Raw genomic sequence first — 24,846 nt, 5'->3', positions numbered from 1 at the left:
GGCATAGCAAAAGAGCGAGCATCTAGCAAGCAAAGATAGAAGTGATTTCGAGGGTATGATCATCTTGCCTGCAAAGTTGTCAGAGTTGACTTGATCCTCGTAAGCAAACTCAACGGGCTCCTCATTCGCGAACTCGTCTCCCGGATCTACCCAAACAAGACAAACAAGCAAAAGGAACACAATCAACCACGTGCAATGCTCAAACAACATGATGCAAACATGGTATGCTATGCGGGATGCGATATGCGATGCATATGCAAGATTTGACAAGGAATGATTGAACCTGGCCTCAACTTGGAAATCCAAGAGTGCCACTGGAAAGGTGAGGTGATTTCGGTTGAAATTGATATAAGGATCACCGGAATCGGATGCACGGTTTGGAAATGGCAAGCAAAACGAATATGGCACCGGTCTGCGATAATCAGCAAGTAACCATCTAAATGCATCAAGATAAATATGCTACAGCACTCAAACATGGCAACAAAATACATGGCAGGGATCCACTCATGATTCTTGACAAAATATGAACACTTAGCTACGGCTAATTCATCCATTAACAGGCTCAAACAAGCATGGCAAAAGTGCAAACGGTAACAGGTTTCAGACTTAGTGAAATTAACACAAGTCTGGAATTTAACATCAGGAAGCACACTTTAGAGCATGAAAACTATATGCTACAGGAACTTAAAATGGCAAAGCAAGGCATGACATGAAGGTACTCAAAGCACTTAACAAAAGTCCCTTAGTGACCTTGAACCAAAAGGGATCAGAAAATACAATTGCAAGCATGTGAACATGGCAAAAACATAAACAGATCTCAGACTTGGTGAAAAACTGGAGCATGCAAATTAGTTAACGAGTAGGCATGTTTACTAGCTCGATGCACTCACTACAGAGCATGGCATGACAAACTAAGCATACACCCATCAAGAATACATGACATAGAAGCTAGACATGGCAAGAACAGCAACATAGCATGCATGGATCAATAGCAACATCCTCGGCAAAATCGCTAACAAGTCAACAATCTGCCAGGATTCACGAAATAGAAAAAGTAGAGCTCGATTGACTCAAGCTAGGGTGCTCCATAAATGCAAACAAAGCCATGGATGGATAGAGCACCACAATGTTAACAAATCGTCCTCACTGATCATCCTCAAAAGAGGCACGGATCACTCGGAAACAACATGAACATATGACATATTGCAAAATCAGATCAAGGACTTAGTGAAATTCTAAGTCCCTGAAATCAGCATTACCGATTACGCTACTTTGCAAGCTTGTGCTAGTCACCACACATATCACAAAAATACATGGTAAGCACCTTTGTAAAGATGGCATGACATATAACAAAACTTATGTAGAGCTCAGGAGCATATCATGCACACATTAATCATGGAAAAAATGACAAAAAGCTATTTGATGCAACAGATCTGACAAATTAATCACATAGCCCTCTTGCAACAGCATTTCGAGCATTAAGATGAGCTCAAATGAAAATGATGCAATGAGATTAAATGATGTACTCATTGAGACGGACATTTTGATATGCTACACGCACAAATCGGAGCTACGGATGCGGAGATACGACATGATGAAGATTGCAAAAACAAATAAGGGGAGAGGGGGAAAGTCAACCCTAGAACTCCCAGATCTGGATCGGAACACTGTAGCAGCGTGGCGCGGTAATGTTCACCGGTTGAACCCGAGGTCGCCGGCGAGGTGCCGGACTCCTGCGAGGTTTGCTTGCTCCGGCGAGCCCGGCAAGGCGGCGGGGAGGCGAAGGAGAGGCGAGGCCGGCCTCTCCCGACCGGATCTGGAGGCGGGCGGCGAGGAATGAGGCGGCGGTGGTCGAGGCGGCGAGGGACTCGTGGGGCAGGCCGGCGGCGAGCTCTGGCCGGCGATGCGCGGCGGCGGCGGTGCGGCGAGCGTCGGCCTCCTGGGCGGCGCGCGAGCAAGGAGACGAAGGCGGCGCGGGCGAGCTCCTCTGGCCGCGGTGGGCTCTGGCGGCGGTGGAAGGCGGCGGCCACTCAGGCAATGCCATGTGGCGGCGGGAGACCTCCGGACATGTCCGTCGGCGAAACTCTGTCCGGCGCGCGAGAAGAGGGAAAGATCTAGGGTTAGGGGGGAAGAGACCCGGGAATTTTGTGAGGGGATCTATTTATAGGCATAGAGGGAGCTAGGAAGCTAAGAATATGGAGTAGTTTGCGGCCACGCGATCGTGAGCGAACGCTCTAGATGATAGAAGGGGTTTAAGTGGGTTTTGGGCCTTATTGGAAGGGTGTTGGGCTGCAACACAAACGAGGCCTTCTCGGACCCTCAGTTAACCGTTGGAGTATCAAACGAAGTCCAAATGGCACGAAACTTGACAGGCGGTCTACCGGTAGTAAACCAAGGCCGCATGGCAAGTCTCGGTCCAATCCGTAAATGTTTAACCCCCACACACGAAAAGAGGTAGAAACGGGCACCGGAGGAGATAGGAGCGCCGGAATGCAAAACGGACAATGGGGAAAATGCTCGGATGCATGAGACGAACATGTATGCAAATGCAATGCACATGATGACATGATACGAGATGCATGACAAAGGCAACAACACACGAAGACAAAAACCTGAACCTGAGGAAAATAAAATAACTTAGCACCGGAAACGGCAAGAGTTGGGATACATATAAGGTAAATTACATCCGGGGTGTTACATAAAACTAAGTTGCTCCTTTGACAAACGAGTGAGACCAACGAACCTTGAAAAGGTTAAGCCACTTCAAGAAAAGAATACAAAGAAGATGAACAAGGTGAGACACTCCGTTAGGAAAGAGGAACGAAGAAGAACAAATTCGGACAACACTCCGGTTAGACCAAGATAGAGAAGAAATAAAGATGATATAATTTGGGCAACACTCCGTCTGAGAAGGGAGGAAAAACCTGATAGAACGGGAAGAATTTGATAAGAGGGCACGACACTCCGGTTAAACAGATAATCAAGGAAAGAACATGATCTTGACAAAACAAGAAGATGTATGAAAAGAGCAACATCACAATGCCTCCGGAAGAAAAGAGAGAATGAAATGGAATGAACGGAGGAGAAAAACAATATCTTTTATCTCGAATGAGCTTGAAAGCATCTTAGAAGAAGGGTCGAACGTAATTGTTGGAAAACCAACAACGAAAAGAGGTGAAATTCTGCCACTGACGGAAACGATAGATTGGAATGATAAGAACAAGGAAACAAAAACTTATTTCACCGGGAGGGTAGATGAAGAACTTGGATCATATATGAGCACCATAAGTAGCAACGATCCTTAGGGAAGGTTTTAGGTGAAATATAATCCAAGATAACTCCAACAAAGAGGTTGATGGATTAAAATACCTCATTCTTAACAACATGTGAATCATGAAACATGAACTCAAATTATCAAGAATGACATAATACCACCTCAAAAGATGAGATAGAAGGAATTGCACATCGGAATGCAAGATGAAGAAAAAACTTGAGATCCTTTGAAAAGAATCTTGATGAACACTTCGAGAAGGAAATTAAATCTTTGATGAACCATCATGTAGAACCTTGATGAAGAACTCCGGTAAACAAAAGGATGATGAAAATAAAGGGAAGTTGAAAACACAAGGTGAAACCTTGTAATGATTTAGGTGGATCTCCGTGATGATATAATTGAGAGAACTTGGAACTCCGGGAAAAGAGAGATGAACCAAGTGAAACCGAGAATTTGACAAGCCTCCATAATAGGGAATTGAGTTCACTCGATGAAACAAGAATAAGAATTACATTATGCTTATCCTTCACCAATTAAATTGATGAAAATTAACGGATTTGACATATTACTTATTCTCGTAGAAAGGATTAAGCGAGATATAGCACAACCTTGAGAAGGTCTTCAACGAACCACCGGTAGGATTGAAGCAACGAATAAATTGATATGGTAAACGAAGGAAGAGAAGTCTTGAATGAACCACCGTAAGAATTGAAAATGAACGAAGAAAAATAAGGAAACACCGGAAAGAATTAGAGAACGAATGAAGATACTTGATAGAATTTAGATACATGAGAACGAAGAGATCATGAACTGATAAGAGGATATATGAACTAAGCACCGGTAAGATTAGGAGAACGAGAGCTGAAAGCTGAGAATGAATAAATCTAGGATGATGGGCTCCAGATGATCAAACTGAAAAGGCTCCTGAATTGCTTCGGATGGATGAAAATAATTCTCACAATCGAATACAGTTATGAGAGGATGGCAACAAGCTAGAATCACGAATCTTGAAGAGAATGGAGCAAGAATGAGAGAAAAATCTTCTTTGGTCTTCAAAATATGAGAATGATGACGAGAAACACCACCGAAAATTGTTAAGACACTCCGGAAGAATGAAAAGCGAAGAGGTTGAGCCAATGACGAAAAGAATTTGAAAGATCTCGGAGAAAGGCATTTGACTGATGAAAATTCATTCTTATGTCAAACTTTAGAAGATTTGAGAATAACTTCGAGGAAGATTAGAGGAGTCAGGTAAGATCCTGGAAAAAGACCTGTGGGTTAGGACCCACTGAAAAGAAACACCGTTTAACGATTACTAGAAAGGGAGATTACACCTGGTTGATTTAAAATGGCTTGAATGAGATAATATCCTCAAAAGCACTTGAACGAATGCATAGTGGAAACACGAATCTTCGAGATATCTTCAGCACTCAGGAACAATTGAATAGCGAGAAATGAATGAATATGAGGAGCATCGTCAAGAGAAGGTATTTGAAACGAGGAAAAAAGGATATAATAGACAAATCTTGACTTGAATCCATCGGAGATGAAAAGAATGAAGAATGATGATCTTGAGGCTCCGTTAGAATCTTCATGAGAATCACCGGATAAGAACATTGACGGGAGAGGAATGGAGAGACTTCCATCAATAAAATGAAACTTGATAAAGAAATCTTAGTTCTTGAAGAAACAAGGGTGGGTGAGCGGGAAAACAATAAACAACTTGGGACAAATGAAATGAACACCGTTGAGAAGAACTGATAATTGATCTTGCGGATGTAGAAATGGTCGGATCCACTAGAAGAAAAGCACACTGGTTGAAAAAGAATTGACATGACAAACTCGATTATCATGAAGGATTGGTATTCACATAGGAACAAGAGAACACCGCTTAGAAAGGGTATGGAATCAACACTTGACTTCGAAGCAACTCGAATACCACAACTCAAAACAGACAAAGGATTGGCTCACAGAATAAGCTGGAAATAACCGCGTGATCCTAAATTTTTTTAGTGAAATTTGAGGAGAGAAGAGTCAAAACTCTACGTCAGGATGCCTCACCAGAGCGACGAAGGGACTGAGGAGTAAAAAGAATTCCTAACTCTCTGATATATAATTCCTAAATGACTCAATTTTTTTCTAGACTTAACAACGCCAACGATTCGATCAAGCAGGGAGCTCCTAAGGTCGGGGAAGGCTCTGATTACCATCTTGTAACGCCCTCGATGCGGCTATATCTCCCACGTGTCGAAGCACGACTTAGAGGCATAACCGCATTGAAAGCAATGTCGCAAGTGAGGTAATCTTCACACAACCCATGTAATACATAAGGGAAAGAGATACATAGTTGGCTTACAATCACCACTTCACACAATACATGAATAAAGCATTACATCAACCAGATACACACAAGGTCCGACTACGGAACCAAAATAAAAGAAGACTACCCCAAATGCTATGCAGATCCCCGATCGTCCCAACTGGGCTACACCACTGATCAACTGAAACGAAACAACACAATGGACAAGATCTTCACCGAGCTCCTGCTTGAGCTTGGTTGCGTCACCTACACGGTTCAACGGCACCTACAAACTGGTTTTGGAAGTATCTGTGAGTCACGGGGACTCAACAATCTCACACCCTCGCGATCAAGACTATTTAAGCTTATAGGAAGGGTAAAAGGTATGTGGTGGAGCTGCATCAAGCGACTAGCATATATGGTGGCTAACATACGCAAATGAGAGCGATCAGAGAAGGCAAAATCACGGTCGAGAAACTATGATCAAGAAGTGATCCTAGAACAACCTACGTCAAGCATTACTCCAACACCGTGTTCACTTCCCGGACCCCGCCGAGAAGAGACCATCATGGTAACACACACGGTTGATGTATTTTAATTAAGATCAACTTCAGGTTTTCTACAACCGGACATTAACAAATTCCCATTTGCCCATAACCGCGGGCACGGCTTTCGAAAGTTCAAATCCCTGCAGGGGTGTCCCAACTTAGCCCATCACAAGCTCTCACGGTCAACGAAGGATATTCCTTCTAGCGGGAAGACCCGATCAGGCTCGGAATCCCGGTTACAAGACATTTCGACAATGGTAAAACAAGACCAGCAAGACCACCTAGATGTGCCGACAAATCCCGATAGGAGCTGCACATATCTCATTCTCAGGGCACACCGGATGAGCAAGACGTCGGGTGAGCCAGCCCAGAGTTGCCCCTGGTAGCCTCGGATAACGCTCAGTTTGGACCAACACTTAGAGAAGCAATGGCCCCCCGGGGGGGGGGGGGGGTTAAAATAAGATGACCCTTGAGCCGGCCGACCCAAGGGGAAGAAAAGGCTAGGTGGAAAATGGTAAAACCAATGTTGGGCCTTGCTGGAGGAGTTTTATTCAAGGCGAACTGTCAAGGGGTTCCCATTATAATCCAACCGTGTAAGGAATGCAAAATCCGGGAACATAACACCGATATGACGAAAACTAGGGCGGCAAGAGTGGAACAAAACACCAGGCATAAGGCCGAGCCTTCCACCCTTTACCAAGTATATAGATGCGTTAATTAAATAAGAGATATTGTGATATCCCAAAAAATATCCATGTTCCAAACATGGAACAAGCTCCAATATTCACCTGCAACTAACAACGCTATAAGAGGGGCTGAGCAAAGCGGTAACATAGCCAAACAACGGTTTGGTAGGACAAGGTGGGTTAGAGGTTTGACATGGCAATATGGGAGGCATGATAAGCAAGTGGTAGGTATCGTAGCATAGGCATAGCAAAAGAGCGAGCAACTAGCAACCAAAGATAGAAGTGATTTCGAGGGTATGGTCATCTTGCCTGAGATCCCGCAAGGAAGGAGAACGAGTCCCTGAAGAAGACAAACAGGCGTAGTCGAACGGATCCTCACAAACGCAAGGTTATCGGAACCAACCCGAAGAAGCAACACCGGAAAGAAGCACACAACATAGTAAACAACCAACACATGAACATGGCATGATATGCGGGATGCGGTATGTGATGCATATGCATGATCTGGAATGGAATGATTGAACCTGGCCTCAACTTGGAAATCCAAGAGTGCCACTGGAAATGTGAGTTGATTTCGGTTGAAATCGATATAAAGATCACCGGAATCGGATGCACGTTTTGGAAATGGCAAGCAAAACAAATATGACACTGGTCTGCGATAAACAACAAGTAGCCTTCTAAATGCATCAAGATAAATATGCTACAGCACTCAAACATAGCAACAAAATACATGGCAGGGATCCACTCATGAAGCTTGACAAAAGATGAACACTGAGCTACGGCTAATTCATCCACTAACAGGTTCAAACAAGTATGACAAAAGTGCAAATGATAACAGGTTTCAGACTTAAGTCAGGAATTTATCATCAGGAAGCAATGTTTAGAGCATGAAAACTACATACTACAGGAACATATCATGACAAAGAAAGGCATGGCATGAAGCTACTCAAAGCATATAACAAAAGTCCCTTAGTGACCATGAGCCAAAAAGGATCATAAAATATAATTGCAAGCATGTGAACATAGCAAAAAACATAAACAGATTCAGACTTAGTGAAAAACTGGAGCACGCAAACAGATTAACAAGTAGGCATGTTTACGAGCTCGATGCACTCACTAAAAAGCATGGCATGATAAAATAAGCATACACCCAGCAAGAAGACATGGCATAGAAGCTATACATGGCAAGAACAACAACATAGCATGCACGGATCAACAACAACAAGCTTGGCAAAATTGCAAAACATGTCAACAATCTGCCAGGAATATTTTATAGCAAAAGTAGAGCTCGATTGACTCAAGCTAGGGTGCTCCATAAATGCAAACAAAGACATGGATGGATAGAGCACCACAATATTAACAAAACATCCTTACTGATCATCCTCAATAGAGTCATGGATCACTAGGAAACAACATGAACATATGGCATAAAAACAATAACAGGACAAGGACTTAGTGAAAAATTAAGTCCCTGAAATTAGCATCATTGAGTAAGCTACTTTGCATGCTTGTGCTAGTCACCACAGAGATCACAAAAATACATGGCATACACCCCTGTAAAGATGACATGGCATTCATCAAAACACATGTAGAGCTCATGATCATATCATGCACACATTAATCATGGCAAAAATGACAAAAGGCTATTTGCTGAAACAGATCTGACATAATCGTCACATAGCCCTCTTCCAACAGCATTTCGGGCATCAAGATGAGCTCAAACGAAAATGATGCAATGAGATGAAATGATGTACTCGTCGAGACGAACATTTTGATATGCTACACGTACGAATTGGAGCTACAGATGCAGAGTTATGGCATGTCAAAGATAGCAAACAAATTAGGGTTAGGAGGGGAAAAAGTCAACCACGAGTTCAAGATCTTAGATCTGGCACTGTAGATGCACTGTAGCAGGGCGCGGTTCACGAGGTTCGTTGGGGACCTAATGCCGGAGACGAAGAACAGCGCGGCGGCCGGAGTAGCGAGGGAGGCCGGAGGAGATGTCGGCGGTGGCGGCAGCCACCAGCGATGAGGCGCCGCGGGGCGGCGAAGGGTGGCCACGGCGGAGGTCGCCGGAGCAAGGGGCTCCGCTCCCTGGCGCGGGCACCGGCGAGGTAGGCCGCGGCGGCGGTCGGCGTCGGGGGTGGTGGCCAGCGGAGGAGACGAGGGGCGTGGGCAGCGCGGCCTCCCAGGCGGCAGGCGCGGGCGACGGGCCGGGAGGGCCGGACGCGGGCCCCGCGGGCCTGGCACGGTCGGCGGCAATGCGGTCCCGCCTGGGACAGGTGGCGTCGGCGGATTGGTCGGCGGCGGCGGGCGGACACGTCCGATGCCCAGAATTTTGTCCGGTGGCGGCGGGTGGAGTTTCCTAGGGTTAGGGGGAGAGGAGACCCGGGATTTTTGTGGAGGGACGTATTTATAGCGGTAGGGGAAGCTAGGAAGCTCCAAATGAGGTATGGTTTGCAGCCACGCGATCGTGATCGAACGACCGAGATGATAGAGGGGGTTGTGATGGGTTTTGGGCCAGTTTGGAAGGGTGTTGGGCTGCAACACACACGAGGCCTTTACGGTCCCTCGGTTAACCATTGGTGTACGAAACGAAGTCCAAATGGTACAAAACTTGACAGGCGGTAAACCAAGGCCGCATGACAAGTCTCGGTAAAACGTTTAATATCCGCACATGAAAAGAGGTAGAAAGGGACACCGGATGACATAGGAGCGCCGGATTGCAAAACAGACAACGGGGAAAATGCTCGGATGCATGAGACGAACACGTATGCAAATGCAATGCACATGATGACATGATATGGAATGCATGACACGCAAGCAATGACAAGGAAACGACAGCGAATAACTGGAAGACACGTGGCACATCGGTCTCGGGGCGTTACAAAACTCCTAGCTAATTAAGCATGGCATGAGCAACTATAATCTCTAATTGTCATTGCAAACATATTTCGTTCATAATAGGCTGAATCTGGAACGATGAGCTAATCATATTTACAAAAACAAGATAGGTCGAGTTCATACCATGTTTTCTCATCTCAATCAGTTCATCATATATCATCATTATTGCCTTTCACTTGCACGCCCGAACGACGTGGATAATAATAATAGTGCACGTGCATTGGACTAAGCTGGAATCTGCAAGCATTTAATACAAGGGAGAAGACAAGGTAATATGGGCTCTTTGTTAGATCAACAATAATGCATATGAGAGCCACTCAACATTTTCATCATGGTCTTCTCCTCTCGACCCCAAAGAAAAGAAAAGAAACAAAACTATTTACACGGGAAAGCTCCCAACAAGCAAAAGAAGAACGAGAAATCTTTTTGGGTTTTCTTTTAATTACTACTACATGCATGGGAAGTAAACTAGCTAAAAGCTAAAACTAATTATTTTGGTTTTTCTTAAGGCTTTTTGAACACACAAGAAGAATGCTGGAAAATAAAATAAACTAGCATGGATATTACAATGAAGAAGTATGAGCACCGACAACTGACATGAGTGTGTGAACATGAATATAATGTCGGTGAGAAATATGTACTCCCCAAAGCTTAGGCTTTTGGCCTAAGTTGGTCTAGGGCCATGGCTGGCCTGGTGGATATGCAAAGTTGTAGCTGGGGTCGTACCGAGATGCAGCAGCTACTGCCTGACGAGCTGCAGCTTGGAGGCGAGCTGCCTCCGTCCTCCTCTCACTACTAGGAAAAGGCCTGCTAGTGGCGCACCTGTTTTGGATACTAATGGCGCACTACAGGTGCGCCACTAGCATCATGTCATTAGAATTTTTTTACTAATGGCGCACCACATGTGCGCCATTAGTATCTGGTATACTAATGGCGCACCACGCAGTGCGCCATTAGTATATCCCACGGTGCGCCATTAGTATGCCTCCCAGGGGCCATATTTACCCATGTGCTCTGGCTTACTAATGGTGCACTAGTTGATGATGCGCCACTAGTGTGTTTTTTGTAGTGTGCCACTAAAGTGCCGAGTGGTGCGCCACTAGTATGAATATTAGGGATTTTTTTCTTTTCTGATATTTGCACAAGTTACAAAATATATTACTGGACAGAATATAGACAGCACCATACAACAACAGCAGATTCATCGAATACAATAGAAGATTAGTCTCCGAATATAATTCATCATATTAGTCTCCGAATTCAAAAGACCGAACAAAGATAGAACATTACAAGTCTCGAGACTGCGAGTCACGAGTTTGTTTTTTCATTACAAGTTGATATCGATCATCTAAACTACCATCACATAGAAGAGAGCTGCGGTCATCACGATGAGCATCATCGCGATGAAATTGGTCTTCACCCGGTTCCTCATCCGCTCCCTCCTCTCTCCCGCTACATAGCGCGCGTATCTAGATTCCGCCTCCGCCCTAGTGGTGTACCCTTTGTAACTGTTACCACTGAAATGGTGAACCTGTCTCCGACACTCCTCCCAGTCATCATAGACTCCGGGAACCTTACCCTTATACACGACCTACGACGACATCTCTATGCACTAGCCAAACAAAACGTTAGTAGCAATTCACAGACAATACATAAGCAATATATAAGTATGCAACAAAAGGATTGGAAGAGAAAAGCAAGACATTAATAGCACGATTCATCGTCCTACTAATAAATAGCATCGATTACATCTAAGTTGAACGACTGTCCAAACCAAAGAGGCATACAAATTCATTAAAGTTTAATTACAACATGAGCTAATTGATATTTCAGAACTACACATAGCACCACTACTTTCGACTCGACTCAGGGACCAGAGCGTGGATGAAGCCGCCGTCTCTCATGATGGTCATGAAATCGCAGGTGTTGTCAGCCTGCATTTGTAGCGTTGTGTCTATATCACTGTTGGACGGTTGATATCTGAGGTAGAACTGCCCCAAGGTACGAAGGACATCTTGATGGATGATTTCTGCAAACTCTGACTGGATGCGAAAGAATTCTTGTCTGATGTCCGCGTCCTGGATTGCCGACAAGCTTGTGGCCCAATCTTTGAGATTATTTGGTATCAGAAGGTGATTATGGTCCCGTACGATTGCCCGCATGTGATGGAGGGCGTAGTAGGCATCCTTCTGACCGCCAGGCGGCTGCTTGATGCAGGGGAACGTCGTATTGTGGGTGAACACGTGCTTGTCGTATCTACGAACTGGCCTGGTGAAGGTGCCTCCAGATCTGGCATAGCTGGGGAGAACATCATCAAGAACTTTCTTGATATTTGTGTAGTCTTTCTTCGACTGACGGTCCGAGTCAAAATACGTGGCCATGGAATATTTCGGGCTTAAGAGGATGAGTGTGCAATGTGTGTCACTGCACAAAACACGGAATGTTAGAAAAAAAGAACGATCGAAATCTAAGAAATCATATGTTACGGGGCGGTGAGGGGATGACTTACTCGGGAAAGTAAGGCACGAGGAAGTTATCCTTATCTGGGTTTGCCAGAATGACACCTTCGAGGTATGAACTCGCGACTTGCCGATCCCCAGCGCTGCCCAAGATCTTGGCATGCATGTAGAAGGGATCGACTATCACGATGTACGGGGTCTTGTCTCTAATGATCCGCATCTCCATACTTAGCGAAAATAGCCGAACGAAGGTGTAGTGCAGCAGATGAAGGTTAAACATAGCGAAGATGTCATCAAACCGCAGGACGATCGTACCACCGATGGCGTTATCCACAAAGCCCTTTCCCTCTGGCACCTTGGCCATGAAAACCGGGTATGCCACATCATTCCCGGAGAGACGCCGCTTCTCCAAAGAAAGAACACTGTCATGCAGACTGCGCATTGCACCGGTTGCAGCATTGAGCAGATTAGTCAGTAGCATCGGCCTACCCGCCACATGCACCCTCCTCGAGATATCCTTAGGTGAAGGTGGACCGTCCTGAGCACGGATCATACTCGGTGCTGGCTGACTCGCACCCTTGTTACTCTTTCTTTTCCATCCCTTCTTCTTCTACTGTAATGGGATCGAGTTCTGCTCACAGACCGCCTTCTTGAGTGTGTTGGGGCTGATAATATTTTGCACCTCGGCTATCCGAGGCTCGGTGAAGGCGGCAGCTGGAGGCGTCTCCTGAGAACTGAACGCTAGACAACACCTGTTGCAATTTGGTTTCTCTGCGGTACCAGCATGATCGCGATCATCTTTTTCAGGGTTGGGTTCTTGAGAAGGAGGCCCGAAGAATTCGTCCTCGTACCCATGTTCGGCAAAGTACTTATCGACATTGGTAAATGTACCATCGTCGTTGTCATCGTCGTCCGGATCCTGTGCCATATGCATGTTCGAATCCTGTGCCATAGGGATGTCCGACATGTTCGGTAGCATTGCGGTGGTCTTGCCATGGCTTGGCACCGGCACGACTGGCGGTGTTGTCTGTGGGGTGGTGTCCCCCGCCCCCAAACGAATCTGGCTCTTCGGCCAAAGCAGGGCCAGCTTACGCAGGCGCTGAGGGTCATCACATCATCTTTGTCGGCCCCAGCAGGTCGAATCGGAGGTAACAACTCATCGCAGCCTGGCAGCACCCGAACCAGTTCAACCCTATACACGGTGGGTGGCATCGGATTACCGTGGAACACGGGGTTGCCCGGTTGAACGATTCTACCATTGGCGACATCGGTCAACTCGCCGCCCACGAAGTGCAGGAGAGTGCATGGAACGTCGGCGGCGCCCTACGAAAACATGTAGGGCATCAGGGATGCCCAGTCAAAGGCAAGGAGATGAAGTCATCGGCCGAGAGGCTTAGTTACCGTGATGGCGTCGAGCTCGGCTAATGTCGAGGCACCACCAACGGCGGGCGTGCAACTGACGGAGGGGCTGCTTGCTGTCGAGGTGCCGGCCGGCGTACACCCGGGTGCATTAAGCTCCAATGCCCGTGCCAGTGTCGAAGACACCAATACCGCCTCCGCCGGAGACACCAATGGCGCCACCTGCGCATTGTGCGAGTTGCTGCCTGTGAAGCTGGGAACCGGGGGTGGCCCCTGTTGGCCGCCCGCAATCCACGCCTGCAGCCCCTCAATCAAGGTAGGCACAATGGCGGTGAGCGTCGTTCCCAGTTGTTGTTGCACTTGTTCTTAGAAAATCTCCGGAATCTGCGCCACTTGTGCCTTGAGTTCTTGAACCTCGTGCAACTAGCTTTCCGAGCTGGTCTTTCTCTCCTTTCGCCCACCAGCATTATAGTATGACGACCATTTTGTGGACAAGCCTTTGCCGGCCACACGACCAACTGACTATGGCTTACTGAGCTTATCCTTGTTTTTCATTACGTTCAACGCCCTATTTAGAGTGTTGTCCCAAGGGGAGCTCTGAGACGACCCCGCGCTACTGCTTTCAGTCTCCTGCGGAAGGAATGTGAACCATTTAGAAATTTGGCTTCATCAATTAGAATGCAACCATATGGAGCTAATTATGCGGGGGTGTATTCCTTACCAGAACACGCTCAAGCGCCCTGGTCTTTGGATCCGTGGTAAGCTTCTTTGTTACCGGGTCCTCCTTGTACCTGGCCCTAACATAGTTCCTGGTCTGCTTGTCATGGTATTTCTCGAAGCGGGGCGGTAGGCCTTGCTCGGCACGCTCCGCGTCCTCCTTGTCCCATATAGGCTCCGCCACTGTGTAACCGCCGGGACCGAGTTGGTGGACCCCTAAGTTCAACTCCCGCATTTCTTTCCCCCAATGACTTGATTCCACGGTTGCGCTGCTCTCGCACTTGATCTTGAACTCCTTGTAGTCATCTTCGCTGATCAAAGGATTTTTCGCCTTGATCTTCTCATAAATATCACCTTTGTCAATCATTCTCTTCACCACGCTTCTCCAAGTAGACAGGGCCATGCTCATCCTCGTGAGGGCGACACTGTTCACTTTATTCCCTGAGAGGCGTGTGTTTGCAAAGTCAGCGGGGAACTTGTATCATTCGTGCAGCTTCGTGAAGAGGAGGCTGCACAAATTCCCTAGGTCCTTATGCCTTAGGTTCTCGGTGTTGATCGAGACGGTGCTACGAAGAATGCACCTGAGCTGAACTGAGTACCCCTTGACTAATTCTTTGGGCGCCGTTGGATGCTCGTCGGAGTTCACTTCAGTAAATTCCTCCTTGACGGTGCCGAGCATGTTCGGGCGCCGGTCCTTCCGTTGCCTCTTCGGTTGGCTGCCATCTATGCATGCGCTGCCATCATCAGTGGTGGCATCCTCGACGGCACCATCAGTGGTGTCATCCCCGATGCCACTAGGGGTTGTGTAGTCAGGATCGGTGTCTTCCGCGGCGTCCTCATAGCGGTGAGGTTCTTCCTCCATCTCCTGGGACAGTTCCCGGAATTGCTTCCCCGAACCGCCGGCCTCATCGTTGTGGGCCATGTTTCGCTCTAAATAGGAAAAAAGTTTGGTCAAAAAGTTGGTTATTGTCAAGGAACAAGATCATGGTCTCATCATTTAGGGTTTGTCGACACCGAGGCATCCTAAAAGCTAAGCTTTTATCATTTAGGTTTTGTCGACGCCGAGGCACCCTAAAAGCCTAAGCTTTCATCATTTAGGTTTTTATCGACACCGAGGCACCCTAAAAGCCAAGGTTTTATAATTTATGGTTTGTCGACACCGAGGCATCCTAAAAGCTAAGCTGGGAAGGAGAATTCTAAGTTGGGCCTAATCACTTGGCTCTATTGCCACCTATGGTTTAATGCAACAAGAATAAAGGGGTAGTTAATCCTACTTAATTAAGTAGTAAGATACCCCGGCCCATGCATGTAGCGACCAGACCTCAAACGGTCTGATCTCTGTGCTCAGGTGTCATCCCTGGATCAGTAATGCTGACACCACACAATACTTAGAGGATTTATAACAGAGTAGAAAATCACACACTTATTACATCGAGTGTCTCAATAGAGAACTTATTACAATAAATATGGCTTAAGGCCATCTAATAACGATAACAACGAAAGGCTTCGAAGTTAAGTGAGTCCATCAACTCCAACGGCATCACTGAGTATAGAACCACGACCTTAAAACTCCTTAATCATCGTCTGAAAAGTCTGCAACATTAACATTGCAGCCCGAAACGGGTCAGCACATGGAATATGCTGGCAAGGTAACACATAGAGGGTAATGGAATGAAACATCTATTCTATATGCATATTTGGCTGGTGGAAAGCTCTACGGTTACAGTTTTGCGTAAAGCCAATTTTTCCCTACTACAAAGGAATAAATTTTACTTAACTAACATGGTAGTTGTTAAACATTGAGAATGGTTGACAGCATCCTCAATCCCAATTAAGCATCGTCATTAAACAAAACCCAACAAAATTAAATTTTAGAGTAACATGTTGAGATTCACATGATAATCCAAGTACTAGATACTCAAGATGTCCATAACCAGGGACACGGCTAACCATGATTAGTTTTATACACTCTGCAGAGGTTTGCGCACTTTTCCCCACAAGACTCGATCGCCTCCGTTTGGTTTCTCGCACTACATGGTGTTTGAGAAGATGGATGACCGAGACACAGTCTTTCAGAAGCGCTAGCACCTTACGATGGATAGACCGTTACACCTACTTTCCCCTACATCTGCTAGTCTACCCTGTAAGAGTTCGCACGACTTATTCAACTATGCTAGAGCCCATAATAGCTTGTGGCTGCACACAGAAGTTTCTAGTATGAAAAATCTCATGATGCCTTTGGGCCTGGGTGGCGGTCCATAAAGAAAAACAGGCAATCCTGGAATACCCAGGTACCTCAATCCACCCAGATGTGTGTTTAAGTTGCCACCTTAGATAAACCCTTAATTAACAAACTCACATCTGTCATGGATATCACTCACCCAATCCACGTCTACTAGCATAGCATGGCATAATAGGCAAACGTAGAAGTAACTCCCAAAGGTTTGGTAATAAACAGGTAATAGGTACTACCTCAACTACTTCCCAAACCCACAATTTAATTAGCACCTAATCATGCAATGTTTGAGGATTGATCTAATGCAATAAAACTGGGTAGTAGGAGGTATGATCAAAGTGTTACTTGCCTTGCTGATGATCCGCGAAACCTAGAGATTCGATGTAACAGGCGGCGCACTCCGGGTATTCTATCGCAGACAAACAAACAAGCATACAATAAGTATTCATCTAATGCACGGGTAAAACTCAAATAAGAGATCTAACCAGAAGGTTCAACTTAAGAACTCCGGTTTGCAAAAAGAATCAAATCAAACGAAGCAACGAAAGTCAAACGGCAAAAAAAACAGGCTTCGTTTACTATTCTGGATCTAAGGCAATTTTTACAGTGGCAAAAGCTTGTTTAAGTTGGTTAAACAGATAGAGGGTTTTGAGACGAAACTCCAGGCGCTTGAATCGCCTGATTCCGATGAACGAGCGAAATCGGATCAGGAATCGCGATCAGAAAAATCGCGGATTTAATCCGAGAAAAGAAAAATGACGAACGCCCGCTAGAACGAACGAACAAGCGCTCGCTATTTAAATAAATCGGAAAAACCGATCTATTTAAAAAAAACCGAAACTAAAAAAAAACTAAACAAAACCGACGGAAACCGATCGGTTTTTCGAAAAAAGCCGGCGTCTAAAAAAAATCTACCCGGCAAATCCGGTGAGATTCTGGCGGCGGCGGCACGGCGGGCTGCGGGGGTCGGGTGCCCTGGCTTATAATGGCTGGCCCCGGAGGAGTCCGGGCCTAACACGGCCCGTAGGTCGGTTTCAGTTTTTTATATAAATTATTCCATGCAGAAAAACAGACAAAAGAAATACTAAACGGACTCCAAAAATCCCGAAATAAATTTTCCCCAGCTTCTAAAATCAAGCCGCACAAGGGGAACATTTATTTGGGGCCTAAATGCAATTTTGAAAAACGCACATTTTTCCTAAATTCAAATAAAATACCGAAAAACTCCGAATTAAAATCTTATTTGATTTTATTATTAAATCCTCAATATTTCTTTATTTTGGGAAAGTCATTTTATTCCCTCTCTCATATTTTTGTAATAGAAATAATTGATGATAAAATAATTAAAATCAAATGATCCTATTCTCAAAATTTGAGAAAACTCAAATATGAAAATAACGAAATCCCCAACTCTCTCCGTGGGTCCTGAAATTTCTAGGATCAAACCAAAAGCAAAATAAAATATGATATGCAATGATGATCTAATCTATAACATTCCAAATTGAAAATTTGGGATGTTACAATGCATTAGTCGCAAGTACCCCATATGTCCTATTTTTAGCAAAGTCATGCTAAAATTCACGGAAAATTTCAGCATGACCTTTGCTGAAAATATGACATATGGAGTACCCGAATTTGCCGGAACGGAAGTTAATCGACATTCCAGCAAACTCAATGGCCTCTCGGGGTACCTGCAAAATCATCACGACACGATGGTGGAGACATGACCTTTGCTGAAAATTGTTTTCTGTAAAAGATGATCATCATCTTTACAAGTCTTTCTCAATGTGATCAATTGATGGATCAACACGTAAAACATGTCCAATAAGTATGATTTATAGAGTCAACATCAGTATGAATATATATATATATATATATAAAGTTTTTCTTCATCATCCAGGCCCATGCAAGTAACTGCATCCATCAACTATTTCTGCTACTCTGTAACTAACTACACTCTCTATTTATAGAGTCATTTCAGATGAGATCAGATTGAGCTCCAGCTGCAGCTGCAGCTGAGGGATCCATGAGCCATCATGCCAGCCAGCCAGGAAATAAACTTTACTTTCCAAAGGAAATAAAAATACAATGCATACATACATACTAAAGCAGGTAGATAGATAGATAGATAGATAGATGAGCATGTTCAGTTTACAAGAATGAATATAAACTAGCAAAGAATGCATGCATGCATATCAAAAGTTGGCATCTAGTGCTACTGCTTGCCTCTGTTGCTATTGAATATTTATAATTAACTGAAATTGTTCCTTTAATTACAAGTAAATGATTTCAGTTAATGCAAGTACTCCTCTTGCTCTCTACTTTCTCTCTTCTCTTCTTCAGTTAATTAACTGAATTTACTGATGTTGTTGTTAACTAGCACATATGCCCGTGCGTTGCAACGGGAAAAATTAATGTTTTGTGCAAACATAATGTCTCATAGCCTATACATGAAAAAATATATATTTAGAAACTACATCCGTGTAGAAATCTAGTGATATAATTTTCATGACATATAACATATATTTAATTCCTCAAATCGATGACCTAGAAGTAGACGAATGACTCGTACACCGAGACGGAGATAGTACCTCAAATCCTTCATGTAGAATTTATTAAGACCACAAATTTTCTTTTAGTTATTCCACCGGTTTACCCATAATCCTTTCTTTAATTAGCCATATCCGTTTAAATATTCTATTTAGGCACACAATCCTTCCTTTATTAGCTCATTCGCTTAATTAGCTCACCCTAAACATAATGACTGCCACTCATATATTTAGAGTGAATTGGGATTAGTAAATAGAAAGGCGCATAGGTCTTATGTTCAATTCCCACAATATTGATTTATTTAGAGCCAGTTATTTTTCACGGTCTCTATGAAAGCCCATAAAAGGCCCATCAACATACAAATACCTGGCTCAGATCGCTTAACGTGTGTAAACCAAACGAAAAGGACTAAACCAAACCAAGAATACCTATTCCCTTTAATAGTAGGTATAGATTGAATTTTACTGATGTTGTTGTTGACTTGTTGTTAATGCTTATAAGCCTCTACTGATCAGCCCATAAAAGTTCAGGGAGAGTGCACAACCAAAAAAAATCAAGAATGAGATCTAGGATTCAGAGTACAGATCTTTAGAGAGATAAATTTTCTTTCACAGCAAAAGCCATCTGAACCAAGTCTGATGCCCACTAAAAAACACTATGTTTAATGCATGCATCTCCTAGTGAAACTTATATGAAGATAAACGAAGCAACATGATGATAGAAATCTAGAGATGGCACTAATTGATCTACTGGGTGTCATCTGTAGTTAGTAGGTAAATAAGCACACCCATGTGAACTTGAGGTCCTAGATAGTTTGTAAAAATTCTCATATCAGTAGACTGCCCCTTTAAACCAAAGCCGAAATACATACTGCCAATCCATGCGGCTGTACCACTGACATATCATGTGGAATTTAGATGGGCAGAAGAACATCAAATAGGTGCTTGCAAATGGGTGGGGGTGGGGGGATCTCACCAGATGAGGAGTTCCTGCTGGAGGAGGGGATACCACCAGATGAGGGGAGTTCCTGCTGGCCTCGGCTCCTCTTTCCGGCCAGAAGGAGTCGCCGTTGCCGCCGAGGACCATGTTGTGCTGCGAGAGGGGAGGGATGAACGGGTTAGGAATCTAGATCGAGCTGGGGGAGGGGAGGAGCGAGTGGAGGTCGACCTACCACCGGCCGGCCGCCTTCGGCGTGAGGAACGGCCGGAGGGGGGCGTCGTTGAGGAGGGCGGTGAAGAGGGGGGCGTCGGCGTCTCGCTTGGATGCTCTGCACGACGGGGAAGGGGGCGGCGTCCGGAGGTAGAGGGAGAGCAACAACTTCCGGCGGCGATGGGGAGGCGAGGGAGCGGCAACTAGGGAGATGTCTGGCGGAGGGGGAGGAAGGGGAGGATGGGGAGAGGGAGGCGGTGGGGGCGCGTGGGCGGCTTCGGCGCAGTGGGTCGGGGCAGCGGCGGCAGCAGCGCAGTGGGTCGGCACAGTGGGTGGGGAGGGGGGCTGAGAGAGATGTGATCGATTGGGGGATTGTGGATTTTAGTGGGGGGAAGGCTTAGCAATGGCCCACCCCCTAGCGGTGCGCCATTATAATTTTTTTGGATAGCAATGGCACACCCCCTAGAGGTGCGCCATTAGTAATCTTTTTTTGGATAGCAATGGCGCACCCCCTAGCGGTGCGCCATTAGTATATTTTTTAGGATTTTTTTTCCTAGCGGAGGGCCGGCAGCGGCGTCTTGAACCCTAGGTCTCGCTCGGGGGGAGGGAGGGGGTGGGTGGTGCGCTCGGCTGATTCCGTTCGAGGGAACCGAGCGAGGAGACAGGGGAGGCGGGGGGTCGTCTGCGGCGGCGGGGATCTGGCGAGGGGGGAGAGCGATCGAGATGGAGGGGGATCGAGATCAAGTGTCCTCATGGATATTCAATATTTTTTCATATTGAATATGAAAAAATATCATCAAATTTGAAAAATATTCATGAATTCAAAAAGTGCCCATGAAATTTAAAAATATTCATGAGTTCAAAAAATATTAACAAATTCAATACTTTTTGTGAATTAGAAATTCAATACCATAATAAACATAAATAAATATTCATGAGGACACTAGAACAAAAGAAATATCATTTCAATATGTCGAAATACAATCGAGAAATGAAGGCTACAATTTAAATACAATGGATCTTAGCTAGCTATCTGTTCACAATCTTCTTGCCCTTATTTTTCGTAAATGGAGTTCTTCTCTTGAACGGACGTCCTTTAGGTAGGGTGGTCCTGCTTCTTCTTGTGGTGTATGCTGGTACTTCATCATCGTCGTCATGTTCCATCTTCGGGTCGCCGTACTTGTCGAAGTCTTGCTCATTGGCGACTCCATCCATCCCGATGATCTTCCTTTTGCCTCTCCTCACGACAACACGACTGGGCTTTGGCGGGTCGATAATGAAGAAGCATTGGTCCACTTGGGAAGCCAGTACCCATGGCTCATTTTTCGCGATGACGTTTGCGCCTGCGGTCTTGGATTTGGCTTCGGGTATAACCATGGTGGTGAAATACCGGTCTTCTTTTATGACGCTCTTGGCCCATCTGACACGGAACATCGGGACCTCTCTAGCGTAGCTCAGCTCCCAGATCTCCTCGATCCTTCCATAGTATCTGTCCTTGTCGTTACCGGTGTAGGATTCCATCGTTACCCCGGAGTTCTGATAACCATCGCTCTTCATGTCCTTTCCCTCAGTGTAGAATGTGTAGCCGTTGATATCGTACGCCTCATACGTCATCAGGTTGTGCTCGGCGCCTTGTGACAAGGCGAATATGAGTTGTTCTTCCGCGGAAGAATCCTCATGTAAAGGGTATGACAGAAGCTTCTGCTTGAACCAACACGTGAAACATGAGTTGTGCTCTTTGATTATATCTCCGTCCGTCCTCTGTTGGCCTCGGTCATTGTACGTCTTCTCAATAAAGGTTTTGTGCTCTACCACCCAAGGATCAATCACATCTATGTATTGTAGCACGACTAGGTTTTCTCTTTCAAAGTCGGCGAGTCGACCCTCGAAGTCGACATGCATTTCACGGCAACCCTCATGGTGACCCCATCCAGCGAGCCTGCCGAGGTGCCTGTTGACGGGCAGACCAACGTGGTTCTCGATGCCTAGATAATTCGTGCAGTATGAGATGCACTCTTCGGTCAGAAAGCCCCTGGCTATGCTTCCCTCTGGACGTGACATGTTGCGAACATATCCTTTGATGACACCATTCATCCTTTCGAATGGCATCATGCTATGCAGGAACGTCGGCCCGAGTTGGATGATATCCTCCATGATATGGACCAGCAGATGCACCATAACATCGAAGAATGCGGGCGGGAAGTACATCTCAGGCTCGCATAGTATCACCACGATCTCTTCTTGTAGCCTTCTGAGTTGCCTCACGCCAACCAACTTTCGAGAGATGACGTTGAAAGAGTTTCATAGGCCAAATAGTGTTTCACGGACGTGCACGTCCATGATCCCACGGATTGCAACTAGAAGTATCTGCGTCATCAGCACATGACAGTCGTGAGACTTCATCCCGCTGAACTTCTGCTTCGCTGAGTCTAGGTATCTACTTATATTCCCCGCGTAACCGTAAGGAAGTTTTACTCCTACGAGGCAGGTGAAAAACTGATCGATCTCCTCCTGACTTAGAGTGAAGCATGCGGGAGGGAAGTCATTTCCGGTCTTCTTGGCCTTTTTGCCTTTGCGGCGACTTTCCGTGTCCTGCTTCTCCTCATCATCATCATCATTAGCGTGAAGCTCCTCCCTAATTCCCATTGATTTCAAGTCTGCCCTTGCTTTCCGCCCATCTTTGGTCCTCTCTGGCATGTTGAGCAGGGTACCAAGCAGACTCTCGCACATGTTCTTCATGATATGCATGACATCAAGGCTGTGAGGCACACGGTGGGTCTTCCAGTATGGCAAGTCCCAGAAAACAGGCCTCGTTTTCCATACCTTCAGCAGCGGCCCTGGCGCCTTTCGCTTCTTTCCCAGCTCTGGTGCCTTTTGCTTCTTTCCCGGCAGTGGGTAATCTTTCCAATTTTTCAATAGCTCGTATATTTCCTCGCCGCTCCTCGTACGTGGGCGTCTTCGGGGTTCGGTTTCACCATCGAACAGATCCTTGCGTTTTCTCTACGGGTCATCGTCGCGAAGCCACCTTCGATGTCCCATGAACATGGTTTTCGAAGACCCGGGATCTCTATCTAGCTGGCGATACGTTGTGTCATCCATGCACCTGACGCATCCAGAAAATCTGTGGACCACCTGCCCCGCGACATATCCGTAACCGAGATAGTCCTGCACCGTCGTGAGCAGTGTGGCTCTCATAGGGAAATATTCTTTCTCTGCGGCATCCCACGTATTGGCTGGCGTTTTCCACAGCGTGTCTATCTCCTCTTTCAGCAGCCCCAAATACAGATTGATGTCATTCCCTGGTTGTTTCGGCCCTTCAATTAGTATACTCATGTGAATGTACTTCCTCTTCATGCACAACCAGGGGGGAAGGTTGTACATCCACACAAACATAGGCCATGTGCTATGTGTGCTTCTCTGGCTGCCAAACGGATTGACTCCATCGGTACTCGCGCCCAGCACGATGTTCCTTGGATCGTTCCCAAATTCTGAGTGTTCGAAGTTCAACGCTTGCCACTGGCTCCCATCCTTTGGGTGATTCAGCATCTTATCTTTTTTATTTATCTCCAGATCATTTGCGTCATCTTCTCGCTTCTTCTCCTCCCTATCCGCGTGCCAACGTAGGAGCTTTGCTACCTTAGGGTCCGTGAAATACCGTTGCAGACGAGGAGTGATCGGAAAGTACCACACCACTTTTCGAGGAGCTTTCTTCCTCTTCTTGTATCGAGTGATGCCACACACCGGACATATGGTAGACTCCGCGCGCTCGTCCCGATAAATGATGCAATTGTTCATGCACACATGGTATTTCACATGCGGTAAATCCAGAGGACACACGATTTTCTTCGCCTCCTCGAAATTGGTCGGGCACTTGTTCCCCTTGGGAAGACATTCATGCCAGAATGACATGTTCTCATCAAAGCATGCGTCGGTCATTTTGTGTTTTACCTTCATCTCCAGAGCCATGAGCGTTACTTTCAGGCGGGTATCCTCAGGCCTGCATCCTTCATAAATGGAGTAACCACGTCTATCTCCAGTTGATCCAGCTTGGCTTTCTCTCGGGCGGCAGCTCTTGCGTTATCCGTCTGCTTGAGAAGCAGCTCTTGAATATGAGGGTCCTGCATCCAGCCCATCGATGGTCCATCATCGTCTGCTCCGGCATCTTCATCTTCATGATCATGCCCTTCGTCTTGATCTTCCTAATCATCATGTCCGACATCTTCTACATGATGACTGTGTACAACATCACTGTCGTGATCATGTCCTAGAGATTCTTCATCTTCTCGCCCGCCCTCGCCGCGGTGGTTGTCTTGCTGCCCTTCCTCATTTCTTGCCCGGCCCCCATGGATGACTCCATAGTCATCTTCATCACCTTGCCACCGATAGCCATCCATGAAACCACGCAAGAGCAGGTGGTCCCGCACCTGCCCGGAATCCGGGTCCACAATAAGGCTCTTCATCTTGCATCTTCGACACGGACATCTTATCTCCGTCTCGTTCTTTTGAAGCATCTCGGCCTTCGTGGAGCTCAAAAACCTATTCATGATGCCTTCGGTCATCGTGCGGACCATGGTCGCCTGCGGGGTAGAGCAAAACGATATTTTAGAACCAAGAATTTTTTTGGCATGACTTTCCCTAAAAATAAGACCAAAAAGAATGCATAGT

This window comes from Triticum urartu, chromosome 5 (genome assembly GCF_003073215.2).
Source record: "Triticum urartu cultivar G1812 chromosome 5, Tu2.1, whole genome shotgun sequence".
Taxonomy (NCBI): Eukaryota; Viridiplantae; Streptophyta; class Magnoliopsida; order Poales; family Poaceae; genus Triticum; species Triticum urartu.
This window is presented reverse-complemented; position numbering follows the sequence as displayed.